The sequence below is a fragment of the Bos grunniens genome, chromosome 1 (assembly GCF_055505025.1).
Source record: "Bos grunniens cultivar Pamir isolate PY7600 chromosome 1, Bosgru_T2T1.0, whole genome shotgun sequence".
Lineage (NCBI taxonomy): Eukaryota > Metazoa > Chordata > Mammalia > Artiodactyla > Bovidae > Bos > Bos grunniens.
Window position 1 is genome coordinate 90,626,351 of NC_141165.1, and position 24,506 is coordinate 90,650,856.

The window sequence follows — 24,506 nt, forward strand, 5'->3', positions numbered from 1 at the left end:
ATAACTTGCTAGGGGAAGTCTCTGAGACCTGTTAGATTTTTCCTGTGAAAGATTAACTACCTGGAGAAGTTTATTAACTTCATTAGTACATTCAACAGAAAATTTATGGCAAGTAATAGATAAAGTAGAGATTTTGGGTCAATTTACAGCAGTTAATTCCACGAGTCTAATGTGGTTTCCAAACTACCCTTTTTAGTCTAATTACCGGGGTCTAATTGTTTCAAAGCTGAGAATCATTTTATACCCTTCTTCCCCCTTACCTCCCACATCCAAATATATTGTTCCATTGACTCTACCATCTCTTTCCACTCCGTTTTTCCTTCTTGATTCTTGCTGCCACTGCTTTAGCTAGACTACCATTGCCCCACCACCCCCAACTTCTTTGTTGCAAAAGTTTTCTTTTATTTCCACCTCATTCCTCCTAACCCCTACATATTGACAATCACAGAAGTATCAAGTGTGATCCTAGCACAGAGGATTAACTATTGGGTTCATCATTGTGACTTTAGCTTGTAATAATTCGAATGCAAAAGTTCTGAATAATCACTAACATTTCGGTTGTAGGATCTATGGTAGGGACTTTGAATTGTATCCCTCATATATTATACTCCTTTTATGGCACAGTAAAATAGTTTTTACCTGGATAAGGTTGTTCAGAATAAAGACTACTTTCTCCATAATTATGTGTGGTCATATAACTACATTATAATTATGTGTGGCCATATGACCACGCTTTAGCCAATGGGACGTAAGCTGAAGTACCCTATGGCAGCTAACTATGCTTAAGAAAACTACGAAACTATGCTTAAGAAAGAGTTGGTGTTTGTTCTTTGTTATTTCATCTCCCCCTATGCTTAAGAAAGAGTTGGAAACTATGCTTAAGAAAGAGTTGGTGTTTGTTCTTTGTTATTTCATTTCGCCCTTCCTCTGTTCTGCTGCATGGAGGTGGATGTGACAGCTGGAGCCTATCTTGAACCATGAACCATATCCCAGGGAATGATGGTGCCATGACCTGAGGATTTCATGAAGCAGAATCTCAGGCTGTTCCTGAATTTTTACATGACAGAGAAAGAAAGCTTCTAGCTGGTTAAGCTATGTTATGTATATATATATACATATATATATGTTATGTATATATATATGTATGTATGTATATATATATATATATATAGGCAGCTATGTTAACAGTTGGTTTCTCTTGGTGGTTCAGTAGTAAAAGAATCTGCCTGCCAATGCAGGAGATGCAGGAGAGCCCAGTTTGATCCCTGGGTTGGGAAGATCCCCTGGAGGAGGAAATGGCAACCCACTCCAGTATTCTGGCCTGGAAAATCCCATGGACGAGGAACCTGGTGGGCTACAGCCCACAGAGTTGCAAAGAGTTGGACACAACTGAGTGATTAAGCAGCACATGCACGATATTAACAGTGTCTTATTCAAGAGTCACAAATAAACTCATTTGTTCTCCTCACTATAAGTTCATTTCACCTAAATCGTATATAATCATGTTTACCTCCTGCAAAAAGTATCTCAAACACAAGCTGAAGCTAGTATTTCTTCTTTATCTCAATGGCAGACAGAAGAAGAAGAAATGACTCAGACTAGCTGGTTTTAATTTAGAAGGTCCTTGAAGTCGTGAGTGTTTCGGTACTGACAGGTGATTGATTGATTATTGAGCTCCTCATCCAAGAGACTTGGGATGGGAGGTCAGAGCAGACTGGTCTATGGTTCCACAAGTTCATGAGCTTCTAAATTCATGCAATTACTTATTCACTCAAAAAACATTGATTGAGCTCCTCTATTTGCTAACCAGTCCATCCTAAAGGAGATCAGTCCTGGGTGTTCACTGGAGGGACTGATGCTAAAGCTGAAACTCCAATACTTTGGCCACCTCATGGGAAGAGTTGACTCAATGGAAAGGACCCTGATGTTGGGAGGGATTCGGGGCAGGAGGAGAAGGGGATGACAGAGGATGAGATGGCTGAATGGCATCACCGACTCGATGGATGTGAGTTTGAGTGGACTCCGGGAGTTGGTGATGGACAGGGAGGCCTGGCGTGCTGCAATTCATGGGGTCGCAAAGAGTCGGACACGACTGAGCGACTGAACTGAACTGAGGGAGTGCAAGGTATTAAGGAAAGAAAGTTGAGATTGTTGTCGTCAAGGCGCTCAAGGTTTAAAAGGAGACAGGATGGTGTATTATAATTACAGTGATACAAATGCTAAGAAGAAGAATGAATTAAGCATTGAGAAAGTACACAGGGAGGCGTGACATTCTTTCTGGTGACTGCCTTGAGACAAAATTAATTCACAGTAGGGGCTGGAAGCTTCAAGGGGGTGGGGCCTGTCTCTTTTCCCCATTGTAAACTGGCACCAAGCACAGTGCCTAGAACTTAGTAGATGCTCCACAGATATTTGCTGAATGAATAAATGAAGCATAACCAGTTAAAACTAGGGACTGGTTGGGCAATTCTAGGATGGAACAGGGAAGGGGTTAACCCACAAGACTGAAAGTTCCCAAGGGAAGGGGCTTCAGGATCACAGTTGCATCCCCAGCATGGAACCAGGAACCTGGTACTGAATGGGTGCCCCCAAAATACCTGTTGAACTTGGCATTTGTCCAAAAAGTTGGATGGCTCATCCAAATTCCAGAGTCAAGGACAATTAACACAGGACAGTGAGGCGAGGTTAGGGGGTCAACCCAGAAACACTTCAATTTTCATAAAAGAAATCTTGGCTCTTTTAAATGGCTTTAACATTTTGAGAAATTCTGTACTCTAGAGGAGAATGGTTTTGTCCACATTTCAATGAGAGAAAACAGAGGCACAGACCTTCTGAACATAAAATTACTTAGTAAATGAGAAGCACAACAAGCTCAGAAACTACAATTTCTCAACTCCCAGCCTGCAGAAATAAGAATTCTAGGTTGCCTAGAAAAAAGGTGATTATGGAACCCAAATAGATTTCCAATAGAGATCACTTATCATTTTTCTTCCTAGGGCAAGTACACGGATTTGTCTCTGGTTTATTGTACTGTAATCTTTGCCCTCTTTCGTCATTCTGATTTTGAAGAATACTAACAGTAAGCTGTGAAGCCACCACTGCAGAAAGATGAAACGTGTATGTTTTAATGGGGGTGAACAGGAAGGAAAAACCTGAGAAAGTTCAACTGATAATCACAAAACCCCATGGAGCTGGTTCTGGTTACAGACTTTTTACCTCTTGCTGAGGACACATCCACAATGTGGGTTATTATAAGCACCTGATACACATTTGCCAAAGAATTAGAGACCTCTTATCTGTGATCACCGATGTGACTGATCTCAGTTCTGTGTCAGACTTCACTCTTTCTATATGAGAGCAGGGGACACCTTGTTTTACCATGAGGGCCCTCTTTCAGCACCGCGGGAGCACAGACTGCTGGGTCACACTCGGCTGCCTTTCTCCAGCCCTGCTCGCCACTGCCCACCAGCTGCACAGGTTCTTACCCTCCATCTCCCTGACGACAGGTGTGACTTTTGAAGAGTCCATGCCTCATTTAGCTCTGGTAATGGCTTAATTGAGTCGGAAAATGCAAGGACAGGAGCGTGATAAAAAACCAGCTGAGTTGGGTTCCTGTTAGTCATTGGAAAAAACTACCAGGGAAGGGACAAGAAAGGAAGGATGGACTGGAGTGGGGAGGAGCAGCATGGGGTGCCAAGCAAAGTGGGGCAGAGAGCTCAGACAAAGCAAATAAAGAAGATGAATAGGAGAGGAAATGGACATTCATTAATGTTGTACTATGAGCTCCTTGATGCAGGGTCTGGGACCTGGAGGGGTTCCGTGAATGACTGAATGACTATGTGTGTGGAGGGCCCAGGGCATGATACACTGTCTTAGAAGTTTACAAAACTATTGCAAAAAGAGACAGAAGAAGAAAAAATAGAATGAGAGTTGAGGGGGGTGAAAATTCCAAGTTAAAAAATGACAAGAAATGCTCATTTCTCTGGTTGAGAATCTCGTGAGTTGAAAATAAGTGGACACTGGCTTTGGGCTTTGATTTTGCCTGTTCTGTTCCATGGCAGAACTGAATGAGTTCCTGGGGGTGTGAGACACAAGTTACGAAATTCCTTGTTCTGAAATGTTTCCTTTAAGAAAGCTCTGCTGATAGATGTGTGGACACCCTCAGACTTAGTGAAATGTTTCAGGTGAAAAGTAAAGACATGCAAGTCATGTTTCTATAGAGAAAATGCCAGAGCCTCAAGTCCTATGTGAAAGAACTATTTCTGTTGAGTAATGTCTCAGTATTGCCTTTCAAAATCTCAGGGAACCCTGACAACCCAGGGTGGCATTTTTCAGCTTCGTTCCCCAAGATGATCTGCCACCACAAAGTATTCTGCGGGTAAAATAAGGTTGTGTACTTTATGCCACAAGGGCACATTCACCTCCCCAAAGCTCTGATAAGTCTTGCAGTAAAGAAAGCTGCTTCACTTTAACCCACTCATTTCCAGATTTATTTCAGCCTGGGACACGTTTCTCCCTTCAGGACACTTGTTACAATGCTGTGAAGTACAGGCTGGGGAAGTGCTGATGTAGGTGAAAGCATAAAACCCTTCACCTGAGCCTTTCCCATTCTCTCTGGATGCATTTTTGAATGAGGAGGTATGTCTGCCTCTCCCTGGACCTAGCATTTTTTGTAACCCCAGCTATGAAATTCCAAAAGATAATACCGGGGAAAGGAAGGATTGAGGTGGAGAGGTGAGCACTGACACATATTAGAGTCATTTTCTGGTTTTGAGCATATATGCCTTCTCTCTCCTCCTAAGGGAATATTTCTGCTGAACTCAATAAACTTGCACACCCAGCCCTTCTCTCTCCTACTTGCAGTTCTTCTGGCCTCAAAACTGTCCCCCTACAAGACCATGGGAACATGCAGTGGTGTGCTGGCAAACCAGCTCTTTGAAGGCCAAGTGAAAAACAAAAACAAACCCCCAAATGCCCTGATTTGTAGTGTTTACTGAACATTCCCACCATGGCTGAATTCAAGCTACCAATGGCTTAACAAACAACTTGCATAAATCCTGGATATTTAACCACGGGCTCTTGTGAAGCACTAGAATCTACTGAAGCATACCACTCGGACACATCTCTAAGTAAATGGAATCCTGGTCTTTGGCAAAACTGCCCAAATTACTTTATAGACATTATGAATCTTTTATCTGCTGTTTCCCTCTCTGCTCCAACTGCAAGCTGCAAGGAAGCTGCAAGCCAAATTTGTGGCCTCATTCTAGCTAAGATAGACACTGCTGCTAAGCTGTTAAGTCACTTTAGTTGTGTCCGACTCTGTGCGACCCCAGAGACGGCAGCCCACCAGGCTCCCCCATCCCTGGGATTCTCCAGGCAAGAACACTGGAGTGGGTTGCCATTTCCTTCTCCAATGCACGAAAGTGAAAAGTGAAAGTGAAGTTGCTCAGTCATGTCTGACTCCTAGTGACCCCATGGACTGCAGCCTACCAGGCTCCTCAGTCCATGGGATTTTCCAGGCAAGAGTACTGGAGTGGGGTTGCCATAAGTTTGCTAGATGATACCAAATTGCTTTCAGAAGTGATTATACTTATCTTTTTTACTTATCTTTTCATGGTCACCATATTATCCAACTAGATTGTTAGCTATTTAAGACAGAGATAGATCTGATACTATTTTTGCCTAGAAACATTAGGCATTTAATAAATATTCATTAATTAATTGATTCACTGATTGGTATTAAAAAGAAAATTTGAGGGATTCTTTTGGTATTTTCACAATAAGAAGATGATCCATGGGAAAATCAAATGTAAGAATGTTTCGTTCACTACCACAGTTGTTGGGATGGGCTTGATTATGATCCTGAGGAAAGCTTAAATTCTTCAAGATCAAAGACTAGGTGCCTTTTCATCCAAATGGAATATTGTGATAAAGGTACGTTGGAGCAATGGATTGACAAAAGAAGAGGCAAGGAACCAGACAAACATTTGGCTTTGGAGTTCTTTCAACAAATAACAACAGGAGTACATTATATACATTCAGAACAGTTAATTCATAGAGACCTTAAGCCAAGTAACATATTTTTAGTAGCTATGAACCAAATCAAGATTGGAGACTTTGGACTGAAAAATGATGAAATGTGGACAAGTAAAAAGGAAACTTTAAGATACATGAGCCCAGAACAGCTTTCTTCCGTGAAAGACTATGGAAATGAAGTGGACATCTATGCTTTGGGGCTGATTCTTACAGAACTTCTTCATATATGTCCCACTTATTTAGAAACAGCGAAGTTATTTGACAATCTAAGGAGTGGCAACTTAGACGTATTTGATGACCAAGAAAAAGATCTTGGAGAAATTACTCTCAGTGGACCCCAAGAAACGACCTACCACATCTGAGATACTGAAGACTTTGAAGGAGTGGAATAATGTTACAGAAAAAAGGAAACGAAACACATGTTAGATGCTTAAAAAAGTATCCTGCTTCTGATAATTCCATTTTCCTGTCAGTGTCTAAAATCTGCTTGGGAATATTGATGGTATTTATCTTCTATTTTCATTTTTTCTCTTAATTTTTTTTTTGCCACATTTGAAGAAAGGTTTACATTTTTTCTTACTTCAGATAGAAACTAGAAGCGTGCATTTTTGTGTTCTAATATTATTTGTGGTATTACTTTTTCTTATTTCTTACTGCTCTTGTTTCACTCCAATTTCCTCACCATGTTAAATCTTTCATTTTTATAAACGGTGATGGGAATATAAACACACAAACAAATGCATGAATCTGGTGTTTTGCTGCAGGCAATAAGTGTCCCCAGGTGAAACTCCCTGTGTAAGTAGGAAGAAGGGGCCTGGGAAAGTCATTATTTCCTCACTGAGTGAGTAGATTTAAACAGACTGGGACACCAGGACATTAGTTTAAAATAAACTACAGAATTTTAGAGGTAGACGGGACCTGGGAAGTTTATCTAGTTTATACTGAAGCCTTCTGACTCACTGATGTTTGGATTGTGGTGGCCAGTTTTATCACGCATAGGAACTTGAACTCAGAACTCACTGAAAAAACTCATTGTAAGGTTTAGTAATGAAAAGGAAGTAATTTTCTTTCTTTCTTTCTTTTTTCTGATTTGTCAGTGTACCCTAATATGTCTTAGTATTATTTTAGGTCTTTGAAAGATTAAACTTACTTTCAGTTACAGTCTGAAATCTATTGTGGGAATTCTCATAGTTTTAATTGGACCTCAGGTGCACAAAATTGGATTAATCCATGGTTGGTGACACAGCCTCATCATTGGCCCTTAGTCCTTTTTTATTTCTTTATTATTTTGATTTTTTTTTTCTGTTCTTATATCTTTCCCATTTTTTCATCAGAGTTTTGGTCCTTTCTTCTCAAATTTTAAGAGTTCTTTATATATTACAGATTAGCCCTGTATCTGTGATATATGTTGCAAATGTTTTCTAATTTGGCAGCTCTTTTTTGATTTTACCCTACCATGCAATTTAAAAAAACACTTTCATGTAGCCAAATTTATGAATTATATCTTTTACTGCCATTGGATTTTGAGTCAATGTTAGAAAGCTTTTCCTTACATTGAGTTTATAGAGAAATTCACCATATTTTTTCTAGTTTATTAAATTATTTTCAATCAATTTCTTTTTTACATTTAGTTTCCTAAAGAGTGTGGAGTTTATTTTAGTATACGGTGTAAGGTATGGATCTTTTTTTTTCCCCTGCTGTATCCTTGTCCATCTTTTATTTATTTGTTTATTTTTGGCTGCACTGTGTTGTCATTGCTGCACAGGCTTTCCTCTAGTTGTGTTAAACTGGAGCCACTCTCCAGCTGCAATGCGGGGGCTTCTCCTTGCAGCGGCCTCTCCTGTTGTGGAGCACTGGCTGTAGCGTGCACGGGCTCGGTAGTTGTGGCTCCAGGGCTCTAGAGCACAGGCTCTATAATTGTGGTGCATGGGATTAGTTGTTCTGTGGCCTGTAGGATCTTCCTGGACCAGGGATTGAACCAGTGCCTCCTGCACCGGCAGGCAGGTTCTTAACCTCTGAGCCATCAGGGAAGCCCTAAAGTTTGAATTTTATCTTTTTTCCAAGTGGCTGCCTCCTTGTGCCAGCAATAGTTATTAGAAAGCCCATCTTTGCTTCCATGATTTAAAATACCACATTTATTATCTCCATATTTATTCAGATATACTTCAGGTCTTTCTATTCTATTCTACTGGTCTATAGGTCTATTTTGGCAGTTAGGTTCAGTTCAGTTCAGTCGCTCAGTCGTGTCCGACTCTTTGCGACCCCATGAATTGCAGCATGCCAGGCCTCCCTGCCCATCACCAACTCCTGGAGTTCACTCAGACTCATGTCCATCGAGTCGGTGATGCCATCCAGCCATTTCATGCTCTGTTGTCCCCTTCTCCTCCTGCCCCCAATCCCTCCCAGCATCAGTCTTTTCCCATGAGTCAACTCTTCGCATGAGGTGGCCAAAGTACTGGAGTTTCAGCTTTAGCATCATTCCTTCCAAAGAAATCCCAGAGCTGATCTCCTTTAGAATGGACTGGTTGGATCTCCTTGCAGTCCAAGGGACTCTCAAGAGTCTTCTCCAACACCACAGTTCAAAAGCATCAAGTCTTCGGCATTCAGCTTTCTTCACAGTCCAACTCTCACATCCATACATGACCACTGGAAAAACCATAGCCTTGACTAGACGGACCTTTGTTGGCAAAGTAATGTCTCTGCTTTTGAATATGCTATCTAGGTTGGTCATTACTTTCCTTCCAAGGAGTAGTACATTATTTTCATTATGGGAACGTATAGTATAGTTTCACCTAGTACAGTTTGATACCTGGTAGACTGGTCCACCTTTGTGGCTTGTATTTCTTAGTGTGTTCCAGCTATTACTGCATGTTTTTCCTTAAGAACTTTAGCATCAACTTGTCAGTTCCACAAATAGCTTGTAACTATTTTTACTGGGATTGTGTTTCACCTTTATGATGATGAATTGTCCTATCTAAGAACAGAAATGCCTTACCTTTTGTTCAGGTCTAATTTTCGAGTGTTTCATCATTTAGGTTTTGCACATTTTTGTCAAGTTTATTCCTAAGTATTTAATCCCCTTTGTTATTATAAAGGATCTTCCTTTACAATTATGTCCTTAAGCTGATCATTGTTTGTGTCTGTGAAAGCTATTGTGTTTCATATATCAATTATATATCAGATATCTTGCTGAGTTCTTTTACCATTTAAATTTGCTTTACTGTTCACTGATTCTGTAGTATCTTCTAGAGATATTTTCTTTCTTTCTTCCAACCAATTTTTTTTTTTTTTTTTGGCCACGCATGTGGAATCTTAATTCTTGTAGCAGGGATTGAACCTGCACCCTCTGCAGTGGAAGCACAGTGTCTTAACCACTGTACTACCAGGGAAGATCCTATTATTTCTTTTTTTTATTGAGACATAATTAACACATAACATTATATTAGTTCCAGATGTGTAACATAATGATTCATTTGGCATTTGTATATATTGTGGAATGATCACACAATAAGTTTCATTAACATCATCACCATTTATAGTCACAAGCTTTTTTTTCCTTGTAATGAAACTGTTAAGATCTACTTCATTAGCAACTTTCAAATATACAATACAGTATAATTAACTATAGTCCCCATGTTGTACATTACATTCCCATGACTTATTTATAACTGGAAGATTGTACCTTCTGACCAATTTCTTTTATTTCTTTATTGACCCACTTTTATTTCTTTACTTCTGAGTTACTTTTAATAATGAATAAAATCTATCATCCAAAACAAAGAACATCAGTAGAAACCTATGTTCCCCTCTTGTATACTGTTCTGCCTCCCTCCCACCAAAGAAACCATCACCCTAAACCATGCATTCATCATTTCTTTGCTTTCCTCCCCACCCTTACCCCCCAGAACACCTGCCTAAAGACTTTTAAAATCATAATAAAGCCTGGGAAGATGCACATCAAAATGGTGAGTGATTAGATCTCAGTGATGAGATTTGTATTTTTCCTCGGTTGTTTTTGTTTTTGAAAAAAAAAAGTATTACTTTTAAATCAGAGGAAGGCAGTATTGTAAATTTTTACTTAAAAGGATGGCAATACAAAACAAAAACATTTACCAGGAATGAAAAACATTGCAAAAAAGAGATTTTACTAAGATTTTACCATCTAGTTTTAGTATATATGGGCTTCCTGGGTAGCTCAGCTGGTAAAGAATCCGCCTGCAGTTCAGGAGACCTGTTTCAACTCCTGGGTTGGGAAGATCCCCTGGAGGAGGACATGGCAATCCACTCAAGTATTCTTGCCTGGAGAATTCCCACGGACAGAGGAGCCTGGTGCACTACAGTCCATAGGGTCACGCAGAGTCAGACATGATGGAGTGACTAAGCATGCACACACTCAGTATATATACTCTGAAATACATTTTGAAAATATGCCTATGGATACTTTTACTTCTTCATATCCTCCATACTTTTTTTTTTCTTATTTTTAACTCTCATTTTTACTTCATCTCACTTCTATCTCTATCTCTCTCAAAATAAACTTTTAATTTATATCTAAGACATTAGATATGTACAAATCATAAGAAAACTGGCACAATGTAAACATATCCATGTAGGCAGCATTCAGATCCAGAAAAGAACCAGAATCCCTGAAGTCTCACTCATGATTCCTCCCAGTCATTACCCTTCACCCAAGGTAATCAGCAACCTGACCCCAGAGAAGGGCATAGCTACCCACTCTGGTATTCTTGCCTGGAGAATTCCATGGACAAAGGAGCCTGGTGGGCTACAAGTTCATGGGGTTACAAAGGATTGGACACAACTGAGTGACTAACACTTTCACACTTCACAACCAACAGCCTGACCTCTTAAGATTACAAACCAGTGTTCCATATTTTTGAACTCTGTATAAATGGAATTATACAATATATACTTTTTTGTGTCTGCCTTTTGTCCAACATTGTTTTTGCAAGATTCATCTGCATTGTTATATGTAACCACAGTTTGTTTTTCTCACTGTTATATAGAATTTTATATGATTATATAATACATTATCCACCTGTTGATGAACTGTTTGGAGTTTTAATGAATAGTGCTGCTGTGAATATTATTGAATATGCCTTTTGGTGAAATATGTTGAGTATATACCTAGAAGTACAAATGTGGGGTCATAGAGTTTGTGTATGTTTAGCTCCAGTAGGTAATGCAAAAAGTTTTTAAAATGGTTGTAACCAGTTTATCTTCCCATCAGCAGCATATGAAAATTTCCACTGATCCATACCCTTGCCCACCCTTGGTATTGCCAGTCTTTTATATTGTGGTCACCTCTTGCTTTCCTTTTATATAGTGATATTGTGTCCATCTGTATTCCTAAAAAGTATTAAAATTGTTTTTAGTTTTGAACTTTATACAAGTGTATCATGCTGTAATCTTCTGAGACTTACTTTTTTGGCTTAATATTATATCAATAAGATTTGCCTATATGACTATGTTTTACTACGGTTCATCATTTGACTGCCGTATAATAGTCCACTGTGTGAATATATCACACTTATGCACTTTCCCACTGATGGGCATTTGGACTGTTGCAGTAAATGGCAATCCTTTCCTTCAAGTTTGCTCTAGGACTGTGCAGGACTCATGCAAGAGCTTAAGAAATTCTAAAGAAACTTGAAATGGATAACTGCTTTTAGCTTCTTGCACATTTATTTGCAAGGCCAAAAATGACATACCTTCAGTATTCTATCATCCTGCTTTCAAGAAGATGTTCTCCTCAAAGTTAATGAAAGTTACATACATTTAAAAAATTAGGGCTGTTTCCTCTTGCTTATTTTACCACTGCAATGAAAGACCAGAGGTAGAAAACTCAATCATTTAAAGGTAGAATAGAGTGGCTTCATTTTTTTCCAGGCTTAGCAACCCAAATTTCTTTCAAATGTTTCTGTTAAGGGTTATCTCAAATATTTTCTAAAGAGATAGTACACTCATATCCCATGGACTTTCTCTAACTCTTTTATGTCATTTTTTAGAGTATGCTAACAAAACTTGGTGCCATGGTTGAGACTGACCTCAGGTTGGGGTGTACCACATCCCAGTCCTCCCATGACAGATCTCAGGATGCGTTTGCTGCCTTTTGCCCATAACTCCACACTCTAGCTGACTCACATCCACATTCTGTCATTTAGGTCCTCCTCATTTTTCTAATACACATTTGATTGAACAGTCCTATCCAAACTTACATTTGTATGTTTTAAATCCCCAAATATATCACAGTGCAACCATTAAAAATGAATATTATGTTATTATTGAAGAACTATTGCATCCTGTTAAGTTCATTTTGGATTTTGTTCCTATTTTTTAAGGACCATGTCTCCCTGTCAGGAAATGCCAGGAAAATTTTAAGGACTGAATAACTGGCCTCTCTAACTCTGTACAGAAGACTCATGAGCCATTATTTAAAAAAAACAAATCCTACAACATGCCACCTTCCATTGCCCCTGTGAGAAGATGCTCCACTGTTAATGACACCTGCTGCTCTTCTGGAGAAAGCCTGTCTCAAAGTGATAAACTTTCCCCAAATAAATCACATCTATGTTCCTATAAGCCTGACTTTGAAGCTGGAATATGCGACACATCCTCCCACATGGTGGAAACCCATTCAGTTGATTCTCTGTAATGTGGTACCCCTTAGGCAGAACTGTGACTGTATAAAGAGCTTCATATCTATCAGGCTGGGTGCAGGGCAATGTGAGGTCCTTGGATCAGCAGCAGCAGCAGCATCACCTGGGAACTTGTTAGAAATGCAAGTTCCTGGTCCCACCCCAATCTACTGAATTAGAAATTCTGTGGGTGGGACCCAGCAACCTGTGTTTTAACAGGCCCTCTTCGTGAATCTATTGTACACTTAAATTTGAGAAACACTGCATAAGCTCAAGTGAATAGTCTATTCTTTGCCCTGAAAAATCTGTTTCCTAAAATATGATTTTCAGAATGAAACTTTCCCCCCACAATACTATAATCACTTCCCCCAACTCCTGTCCATCCCCACCAGCATAACCTAGGAAAACCAAAATGCACAGGAACAACAACAGTTTCCTGTTAATTCATTCTTCAGTTTTCTTGAAATTTTTCTCATGCAATAATTGCTAACATTTTAAGACACTAGTATTCCAGGAAACATAATTCAGAAATCATTGCTCTCTTGCTAGGGTAACTTTCTGAAATGCATCCATAAGCAGTACACATGTTCTGTGAACTAGAGAAAATGGCCATTTACCACAGAATGGCCACTTCTTGCCCTTTCTCCCAAGAAATGGAGGGGTTTCCATTCTATCTGGTTTCCATTCTCCTCTACCTTTCCCTGCAGAATCTTGGGAGCTCTATTTTTAAACCTAAATCTTTCATTATTAACCATTTTAAGATTTGCAAAATTTGAGGTACATACTCCTCACAGCCAGTACATTAACCCCAGAAGCCCAGGAAGGCGGAGGACCCTGTTCACACTGGGCCATTAGAAGTCACCTTCACAAACAGTCCCTGTTTAGCATCATTGGTCTCTTCTGCTCTCTCTCAGAGTCCTTCCAGGGGCTCAGAAAGGCCTCTCTTCCCCAGGAACTGTAACAGTCCTGAACACTCCGAATCCCTGGCCATCCAGTATCCTCTAGTGCTCTCTGCTGGCCCCTGAGCCAGTGAGGGGCTCCTGAAGAGCTGGTCAGGGTAAGAGGCAGCCACCAGAGGCTTTACAAAGAGCTCCCCATCTCAAAAAAGGTCCTCATTCCTTTTTTGAAATAAAATTCTATTCTCTTATTTTTGTTCTCTTCTCTCTCTCTTTTTCTTTCCTTTGTCTTTTGGAAGTTTTTAACTTTTTAAAAAATCTTTCTGATGAAAAATAAAGCTCTTTTACAAGTTACAGGTAAGGTTATTATTCCTGCTCTTATTCAACAGTGCTCATGTGTCGATTACAGTAGACCAAGGGTCAGCACACCAAGCCAGTGTTTTTATAGATAGTTTTCTTGAAATACAGGCATGCATATACACTTGCATATTATCTGTGGTTGCTTTGGGGCTAAAAGGGCAGATCTGAGTAGTGATGGTTTGGTCCATCCAGAGACTATTTGGTCCACAAAGCCTGAAATGTTAACTGTTTGGTTCTTTACAGAGAAAGTCTGTTGACCCCTGGATTACATGGAACATGGAGAAAACTCTACTTTTGCCATGACAGTATGCTGACAGTTTTGGAAATAGTTATGTGCCTGGTGTGAGCAATGATTTCTGCAGGTTAAAAGGAGCTGACTCCACTAGCCTTCTCAGAGAAATGAGTCCAACAGTCTGTCCTGTGGCCAGAGAAACAGGTCACTTCTTCCCCCTGGTTGCCATCTGACTCAGGAGGCGTCAGGGGTGGTATTTGTTTACCATCTGTTTGTATGAACAGAGTAGAGTGGGTTGTCCAGTGGGACTCTCCCCACAGTGAAAACACTTTAGCTAAGGATGGGAAGTCCAAGCTGAGAAGCTGAATCACCACCAGCAGCAATTTCTGCCCCCATCAACACTGCCAGATGAGTCAGTTCTCTGGGAGCCAGCTATCTTCCTGTGAAGATGACTCTGAGGGAGGGTATGACTGCTGTGGGTTTGGTTGGGAAACAGAAGTACCACTACCTCCTGTGTAGCCCAAGCTCGATCTGGTGGGGGAGGGGTGGGGGTGCTGCAGGCCTGAAAGAGAAAGCCCAGGGCTTCCAGCGAGGGAAGAAACGTCCACTCTGGAGGCAGCCTTAATTCTGCTCCTTCATCCTTGTTGTTGCTGTTTAGTTGCTAAGTCGTGTCCAACTCTTTTGTGACCCCATGGATTGTAGCTTAGCAGGCTCCTCTGTCCGTGGAATTCTCCAGGCAAGAATACCAGAGTGGGCTGCCTTCTCCTTCCCTAGGGGATCTTCCCTTCCCTTTCGCTTCCCTTCCTGAACACAGGTCTCCTGCACTGGTAGGTGGATTCTTTATCACTGAACCACCAGGGAAGACCCTCCCTCATTGTTGGATGGGAGCAAATTCCCTGGTGATGTTGTTCTCTTGAATTTTCCTTCCTCACTCTCTTCTCCTCCCCGACTTCAAGGCCCCACTTCTTAATATCCTGAGGCCCAGAGCTGGGTGCCTGGGCTGAGATTAGAGAACATCAGAATTAGAAAAGGCTGATGTAACACCCTTTGGCCAAGGAACACCAGGATGGGGCTGGAACTAGGATGAGGAAGGAGAGGCAGCGAGGGTCCAAAATGTAAAAGGCGCTGCTTGCTATGGCGGCCCACCCTGCTCGAGGAACACCCCTGCAGTTGGACAAGGGGGTTCATTACTCACTGCAGAGATGTAGACTGTTAGCAAGGACTTAACAGGGTTAGGGCTTGTGTGTGGTGATTTGGGAAAGGGTTTAAGGAAGCAGAGCTTGCTTGCTGTCAGGAAGCAGGGGTCCTTCTATGATTGTGTATCTTAGTAAATTTTGTCTAGAAGGGGGAAAGACTAGAGTGAAGCTGAAGCTCACTCTAAAGAGGCAGCAGTCATCTGAGCCAGGATAGGGAGATGTTTGGTCATTTCTGAGGTTTGGACAGTGTTCATTTTTTTTTTTTTTTTCATGTCCAAATGTGACTGTGGAGTGGAAACAATGTTATTATTATTATTTTTTTTTCGTGTTCAGATGTGATCACAGAGTGGCCTTATTTTTGTCCTTATCCATCACAGTCACAGAATGGCCATGTTGGACGGTATTATTCTATGAAGTGGTTTATGTGTAACAGGAGAACACCAGGGCCTCATTGATAGTGCTACCCTGCTCCTGGCTAGCAGCAGCTGTTTTTCTCTCTTTTACAGATCACTTCACTTTTTTTCAATGTCACAAAGTCACTGGAGAGTGGAAACAGAGAGAACTTTAGAAACCAACTGGTTCAAAGTTCTCATGTTTAAGCTCAGGAAATGAAAGCTCAGAGATGTTACCTGCCTTACTAATGTCACACAGCCAATTAGTGTCACAGTTGGCACTAGGATCCATGTTTCTTGACTCTGGAAGCACTGAATACACAGGCCCTACCTCCTTAGCAGCCTCATCCGTAGGTGCAGGGAGAGCCTACCCTGCTTTCCCTCTTTCTGTGCTCCAGCCTGCCCAGCCCTTAAGTTCCTCCAACAGGTTCTTTATCGTCTTAGGCCGTACTCACTAGCTATTTCCTCTGCTTGGGATGCTCTTCCTCCCCTCTGATTTGTACCTCTTGCTTAATCCATTCCTTCTTGTCCTTAGGGATTGGTTCAAACACCACTTCTCAAGAAGGCCCCTCCTGATTCCCCAGGCCTCGCTCTCTTGTGCTCCATGCATCATTCTAACACTTCCCTGCCAGAGTCCTTCTGAGTCTCCAAGCAATCAAGGGTCTGGCCTATCAGGTTCCCTGCTCAGGACATAGAAGATGCTCACTGATGAATGGACACTTTACCCCAGGCCTGCTGGAGGCTCTGCTACTAGAATTCTTTTTGTAGTAGAGTTAAAAAAAAGGATTCTGAAACATTTTCCTGGGGCTTCTATATAAACAGTACAGTCTTATTGCAAGTAAAGAATACAACAGGCTAAAGTAAAAATGCTGAGGTGTTGCAAGGAGGTGGAGGGTGAATTTGATGATCTTATTCCAATGTCGTCTTTCCTGCGATTGCTATCTGGACATGCGGGTGTTCTTGAAAGGCCTCCTTGTGCAGCCAGGAGCCCTTCACACCCCTGAACCAGAGAAAGGTCCTGGAGTCTGCAGCTGTAACTGCATCATTGTCTAAAATGTCAGAAGAGAATATAGAGTAGACTGGCATGGAAAAGCGTAGAAACTTAAGATAGTTCAGAGAGCTCTGACACATACATATTATTTTTTGCAGGGGAGAGAGGGTATATGAATCTAACTGAGATTCAGCTGATGAAAACTATGGCTCCTCATCCTAGAAACATGCACATAATTCTATATGTCTCAGGGGTTTCATGTACCTGAAAAACAAGGCGAGGTGACTTGCCCACAGAGGTAGAGCCCGAATGGAAGGCTTGCTTCCTCATTCCTCATGGAGCATCCTTTCCCTTACACCAAAACATTTATTCTATTATGAGCAGCAACAGGGCGTAACCTTTGAAGGCACAGGTTCAGGACGAACCTGGGATTCAAATCTCTGCTTCAACAACTACTGTTGGTGACTTGGGGGCAAATTGTTTAATTTCCGTGACTCTTTTTACTCATCTGTATAACAATACTGGAATAACAATAGCAGGGTTGCTGTAATGGAAATCTTAAAATAACACGTGAGAATCTGGCAGAGAACCTATCACATAGTAAATGCTCAAGAAACCTTGGTTCTTATATGATGAAGATGGTGACTCCCCACTTGAATTGAGCAGAACTGTCAGTTTGTCAGGGCTTCCCTGGTGGCTCAGTGGTAAAGAATCCACCTGCAATTCAGGAACTTCAGGAGACCTGGGTTCAATCCCTGGGTAGGGAAGATGCCCTGGAGGAGGGCATGGCAACCCACTCCAGTATTCTTGCCTGGAGACTCCCCATGGACAGAGCAGCCTGGCGGGCTGCAGTCCATGGGATCGCAAAGGAAACGACTGAAGCGACTTAGCCCGCATGCACACCAGTTTGTCATTTCCCTCTGGTCCTAGAAGTCACCTGGCTTAGTTCACTTGCAGCATGGGTACCTTCAAACAGCAAGTGTATGATGATGAGACAGGACTGCTTCAGGAAGCCAGGCAAGCCACCCAATAGCTTGATTAGAGAAATGGAACTGTCCCAGATGCAGTTAGCATCTTGTCCACAGGGTGGATGAGATTAGCTGTGTGACACACTCTTAACATGAGACCATGGTCAAAACATTTGCTGACATCTCTAAGGTGACACAGGGCAGATGGTGACACTCTGGAAGCTGCAGAAAATCTGAACTGACGGCAAGCAGAACAAACAAGCAAAGTCTGCTATTGATTCCATAGGGAGTTTCCAAACGCGCAAAGCCATCAATTTGACAGGTGAATGCAACAACTCGGAAGGCTGCTAGCGAAGAAACCCAGAGAAAGCCCTTAGGCTAAAGGAATCTGGTGGAGGACACAGTGGTCTAGAAGGGGTCTGGAGACCCTGGTCCTAGTCTCGGTTTCGCCCCTGCTCCCGGAGACCAGCTGCTGCCCGCACCTTGGGCGTTGGTCTGCTCATCTGTATGCTGGCTGAGTTGAGCCGTGGGTACTGAGGATCCGTCTACACAGGCGGAGCCTCAGTAGAGGCTGGATTTAGAATGGCCACTCTTCCTGTCCCCTCCCCTCGTTTGTGACAGGGTCCCTCTTCTCCTTCCCACCACCGCCCACCACCTGGGGACTCAGCCACCGTCCTGTGGCCAACGCCAGGCGGTGAGAGAACGCCCCACCGGACGCGGGCTTGCTCGTTTCTCCGCCGTCAGCAGCCAGCCCGCCGCCCGAGCGCCGCCCTCGGCCTTTCAGCCTGCGCGTCGGCGCCCGCATCCGCGGCGGGGCCGGCTGTGCTGGAGCAGAAAGATTGAGGATCGATTTTCAGCCCCATCCCGGCCGTGGCGTCAGCAGGGAAGAGAGGCTGTTTTGACTTGTGATGCGGTGGGGCTGGAGGAGAGGCGCTCCGGCCTGGCCCCGCGGAGAGGGGACGCTGTGTTTGAGCCTCCTGGTCCAGGCTGGCCACTCCCCCAAAGGGCCGGCCCTACGCGCCTCTGCTGGGCTTGGAGGATCCCGGCCAAGGGTCCTAGCTCCTCCAGGGGTTATTGATATCGTAAGACCAGTGACATACTATAAGCAGAACAAATATGTAATTAGAACCCAGTCATACCTGGGCCAGAAGGCATCTTAGAATACGTTTGGCTTAAATCTCTCATTTGTAAGTAAGTACAAAACTTTTTTAGTGTGACTTTTTACAAGAGAAAGTATAACAACAGAAATGAAATAATTCATATTTTAAGTCAAGACAAGAAAAATTTAAACAAAAAAATTTTCTCTGCCCGTTTTTGCCTCCTCTCTGCTCTCTGTTGTGCATTATGCCTTAATCAGACCTCCCCAATGGCAGAAATACCCTCTTAGCAATAAAAATTAAGTTTTCTTATGGTATCAGCCCTATAGCTCCCCAGACAGTAACATTTTTTTCTCAATTCTGTAAGGACGACCTTACAGGTCACAATGTTCTACCACTTGCTCTGCATGTGCAGACATCTTGATGAACTTTATGTACAAATGCCAATATATTATCTCCCTTAAAGATATCAACTAGTGGAGACTGGTCAGATGATCTGGAAAGATACTGGGCACCGCATAATGGAAGTTCTTAGCTTAAATACTTACTTATGATCCTATTGATGTTACTTGCTATATTACTTTTATTTTGCCAATTTTATACGGTTATTATTTCTTGCATTACCAAATGTGTGACTGAGCCTCCAGTAACATTAACAATGATTAGGTGACTTGAAACAATTGACCAAATTGGAGAAGGCAATGGCACCCCACTCCAGTCCTCTTGCCTGGAAAATCCCCTGGGCAGAGGAGCCTGGTAGGCTGCAGTCCATGGCGTCGCTAAGAGTCGGACACGACTGAGCGACTTCACTTTCACTTTTCATTTTCATGCATTGGAGAAGGAAATGGCAACCCACTCCAGTGTTCTTGCCTGGTGAATCCCAGGGACGGGGGAGCCTGGTGGGCTGCTGTCTCTGGGGTCGCACAGAGTCGGACACGACTGAAGAGACTTAGCAGCAGCAGCAGCATAGTCCTATAAGATCAATGATTGTAATAGTGTAGCTCTAGATACAGAAAGAAGCAATAAGAGAGAACCATTTTTCTTGGATCATAAAAGACCAGTAAACTGGTGATTCAGAGGCTTTTGACTACTGTTAAAAAGTAGCCAAGTCCAGTAACAGCACATGGAGTGGCCTATCAATAAAGTCCTCACCTGACCTGGGAATGAACATTCCTAACACCATGGGACGAACTGGTCACAAAATGCCACCCAAACCTTGGTCGAAATTAAGACTGAAGGGAAAGAAAGGAAGTGCAAGTGCTGGTCGCTTCAGTTGTGTCTGACTGTTTGCAATGCCATGGACTGTAGCCCACCAGGTTCCTCTGTCCATGGAATTCTCCAGGCAAAGATACTGGAGTGAGTAGCCATTCCCTTCTCCAGAGAATCTTCTGAACCCAGGGATCAAACCCACATCTCCAACCCACATCTCCTGCATTGCAGGCAGATTCTTTATCATCTGAGCTACCAGGGAAGCCCATGAAGGGGAAGGGATGGCAATATAAAGAATGTTGCCCACAACCTAGTGCTACATGAATCCAGTCATTGGCCTATGCGGGGCTGCTGACCTAAACACACCCTGAAAGGAATTCAGGGTGAAGTTCAGGATGAAGCACTCTGTGCTCTGGGAAAACTGACAGAACTGGCCCTCAGATACATATTTTCAGGAGAAATTTTTTATGAACCTGGATTCTGGCATCTTCTCATGCTTAGGAAAGCACTAATATAGTTAACTAAGATGTCTGTTCCTCATGCAGCAACCTTCGACCAAGATGTGTGCTTGATTGCATGTACCTCTTTCACCAAAATCACATACTTCAAATCACAAAATACCCCCTTACTTCTTCAGAACAGTTCTCTGAGCTCTCTGAGAGACTGTCTTCCAGGTTATAATCCTCAGTTGGGCTTGAATAAAATGTTCTATTTCTTTCTTAGATTGACTATTGGTTAATTTATTTTTGTTGACAGAAAGATGCATCCCACTGGAACATTTACATATTATGTCCAAATGATACAAAATTTTACATTTAGAAAGGATATTAGAGGTCTTCCAGCTCACTCCCTCATTTCAGTTATTGTGACTTAGTGGCAGAGAAGAGCATCATCTTAATAGAAATGCAAATAAACCCACACACTCCAGAAGAAAGTAAAAAATTTTTTCTTCTAGTGTATGTCCTGATTTTGAGGGAAAAGTGTGTATGTGTGTGTGTGTTAGGCACTCAGTCATGTCCAACTCTTTGCAACCCTATGGACTATAGCCTACCAGGCTCCTCTGTCCATGGGATTCTCCAGGCAAGAATACTGGAGTGGGTTGCTATTTTCTTCTCCAAGGGATCTTCCCTACCCAGGGACTGAACCTGGGTTTCCTGCATTGCAGGCAGTTTCTTTATCATCTGAGCCACCAGGGAAGTCCCAGGGAAAAGTACAGAGGCTTGCAAAAAGTGTTTAGCAGACTTAAAATGTATTTCAAATTTAAGACTGTTTACAATAAAATATGCATTTAGTATAGAGTATCTTTATAGTGTTGTGGGATCATTAAATTTTAACCTCCAAGTGTTTGTCTATCTTGTAAGGACCTGACTGCACACAGGCAAGGCTGTGTGAATAAATTGTGGTCACCCTAAGAATCTGAGGATTAGGTCATTCATACCAAAATGCTAATATGTGACTGAGAATTGCAGAGAGGATAAGTTAGATGGTATCCGAGGGATGTATTTGAAAGGAGGGGTGTGTTAGGGGGTGGAAGGTGTGGACAGGGGCACAGCAGGGGTGGCACAGTGTGGTTCTGTTCTTAGGGGACAAACTTTACATTGCAGAATTGTTGCTCTAGCACATGTAAAAGTGTCAGACCTCAATAAACAGACGCAGCTCTGGCTCTGTTCTAATCAGCCCCTTCCTCCTAAGTCACCAATCCTTCAGTCCCTTGGGTTTTCAGGGTCTTGATTCCAGCAAGAGACAGATACAAAGATGGATCTATTTATGGAGAGAGCGAGAGGTGTGATCTCAATTTGAGGAGCTCAGATTCCTTCCTTTTCTTTGCATCTGACAACACTATTTCTAAATAATGGAACTCCATGACCAACAAGTGAGGACTGGCATGCAAAGACAGTATCACAACAGAAGACTGTGCAGTCCTAAAAACACACAAGAAAACTACCTAGAGACGTGGAACAACACTCATGATATGTTGTTAAATAAATTTAAAAAGCAAATTTACAGAACAGTATATACAGTGAAATTAATTTGTTCTGAAAATATGAAGAGACAAAGGAAGGAAATATGGAGACTTATTAACATCCTTGTGAGCTAAATTAGGGAAGAGATTATTAGTGACAGTTCCACAATGCTGAAAACAAACAACAGGAAAAACAAAATTACTTGAGATTCATGGGGATTAAGCAATTTACTTGCCCAATATTATATAACTGGCAATCGACAAAGCCTTAGCTGGAACCGGATTTCACATTCTTGATTCAATATTCTTCCACTGCACCATTCTAATCCACTCCTTCTCAGATCGTTGGTGTCCCTCTTATGTATATATATTTCAGGAAGGGTATGTTCCTTTCACGTAGCCATACTGACATGGCCACGGGGTCATTTGGGTGCCATCCTCCTGGCTTCCTGAATCTCTCATGGGCAAGTGGTGTTGGCAAGCTGCCAGGCACTTTATGCACACACTCTCTGCACCTCACCTCTCAGAGCTGGTGGGGACCTTGAGAACTACTTAGCAAATGAGAAAACCAAAGGTCAAAATAAAGTGAATAGTGTTTACCCCTGGCTGGGAATGGACACTCCCAAGGGCCTCTTCGAGTCCCCATTACCTCACTTTGTAGAATCTACTCTGAAATAACGCTGTTGTCTTTTGAGGCCATCCCAGAAGAACAACCCCACCTTAAACTTGGAAGAAAGAGGCCAGGCAATTCTCCTTTTCTGATAGAATTCTCAGTTGATGTGCATGGGTTAGGACCTCACGTACTTGTAGCCCACTAGGCTCCTCTGTCTATGGGATTATCCTGGCAAGAATACTGGAGTGGGCTGCCATTTTCTCCTCCAGGGCATCTTCCTGACCTAGAGACTGAACTCTAGTTGAACCTGCATTGGCAGGCAGATTCTTTACCACTTGAGCAACCCAGGAAGCCCCTTGGGTCAGAAAGAAGGGGTTTAATAGATGTGGATGCAGATGTTTTGAGTGGAGAATGTGCTAGCTTACTGGATCTCAAAATATTTGGGAGCTAAATAGACAAACAAGAGAGAGGTGAATAAAAGGTATTTGCCAAAGCTGTTCATTAAATCCTCTTAACAATTTCCACAAATGTTTTTCTCACTCATAGGACAAATTTTGTGAGACTTAGAAAGGTGAAGCAACTTGGCCAAGTCACATTGTAACAAATGATAGAGAAAGAATTTAAACCTAGAGTGAATTGTTCCCAGAAGACTTCACCGGTATACTGGAGATTTTTGCTGTTTTTATTGTTGCTCTGGCCATCTGATGCAAAGAGCCAACTCATTGGAAAAGACCCTGATGCTGGGAAAGATTGAGGGCAGGAGGAGAAGAGGGAGACAGAGGATGGGATGATTGGATAGCATCACTGACTCAATGGACACAAATTTGAGCAAAATCCAGGAGACAGTGAAGGATGGGGAGCTGGCATGCTGCAGTCCATGGGGCTACAAACAGTGACTTAGTCACTGAACAACAAAAACAATTGTTACATCTTTCTAGCTATAATAGATCAGTAAAGATTCTGTATCTTTAACAAAAGACTTGACTTTGGGTGGCTTAATAAAAACTGCAGAATTAGAGTCTCTGCCATACCAATTGGATTCATTCTTCATTTTTGTCAAATGAAAGATTAATAATTCTAAGCTTCCTCCAATCCATGCTACTCTGTGCAGTGGGAGTGATCTTGGAATACAGGAATTTGGTCATTTCATGTTCTTGTTTAAGTTACTTCAATGGCTTCCTTTGCTGTGAAGGTCAAGACCAGAGTTGTTGTCATGGTCTACAAGGCCCTGCCTGTTTCAATCCCTGCCAGCTCCCAACCTCATTTTCTGCTCCACAGCCCATCACTCTCATTCCTCCAGCCATGACTGTGTCCTGTTCTTCCAGCCTCTGGGCCTTTGCTTCTGTCATTCCTTCCCCTGGGAATCTGCTTCTCTTTATCCTCTGGTATGTTTGTCCTGCTCGTTATTTGGATCTCAGCACATCTATCATTTACTTAAGGTAAATTCCCCTGAATCCTCCCTACCTGCTCCCCATCCACCCACACCTGATTAGGTCCCCTAAGCTGATCTCATAGAATTATACTTTCCCATCATTACATTTAAGTTCTAACAGAATATTCATTTCGGTAATTGTTTACTGCTTGTCTCCTTCGCTAGACAGTAGCCTCCATGGGGATGAGGGCTGTTTGGTTCTCTGTTGTATCTCCAGTGGACACACAATGCCTTACATATAGTAAACACTCAATAAATATATGACAAATGAACACATACAAGGACTTCCCTGGTGATGAAATGGTTAGGAATCTGCCAGCCAATGCAGGGGACATGAGCTCTATACGTGGTCTGAGAAGATTCCACATGCCACAGGGCCGCCCCTAAGCCTGTGCACCAAAGCTACTGAATCTGTGCTCTAGGACCAGGAAGCTGAAGTTACTGAGTCCACATGCTGAAACTGCT

The 24,506-nt window shown here is 42.2% G+C and overlaps 1 protein-coding gene and 1 pseudogene across 3 annotated transcripts in view; one reads left to right on the top strand and one right to left on the bottom strand.

Moving 5' to 3' along the window:
- Nucleotides 1-24,506, bottom strand: part of CASR (calcium sensing receptor) — an 89,545-nt gene that overhangs the window by 35,144 nt on the left and 29,895 nt on the right. The window lies entirely within an intron of this gene.
- On the top strand, nt 3,380-6,462 carry LOC147379896 (interferon-induced, double-stranded RNA-activated protein kinase pseudogene; annotated as a pseudogene).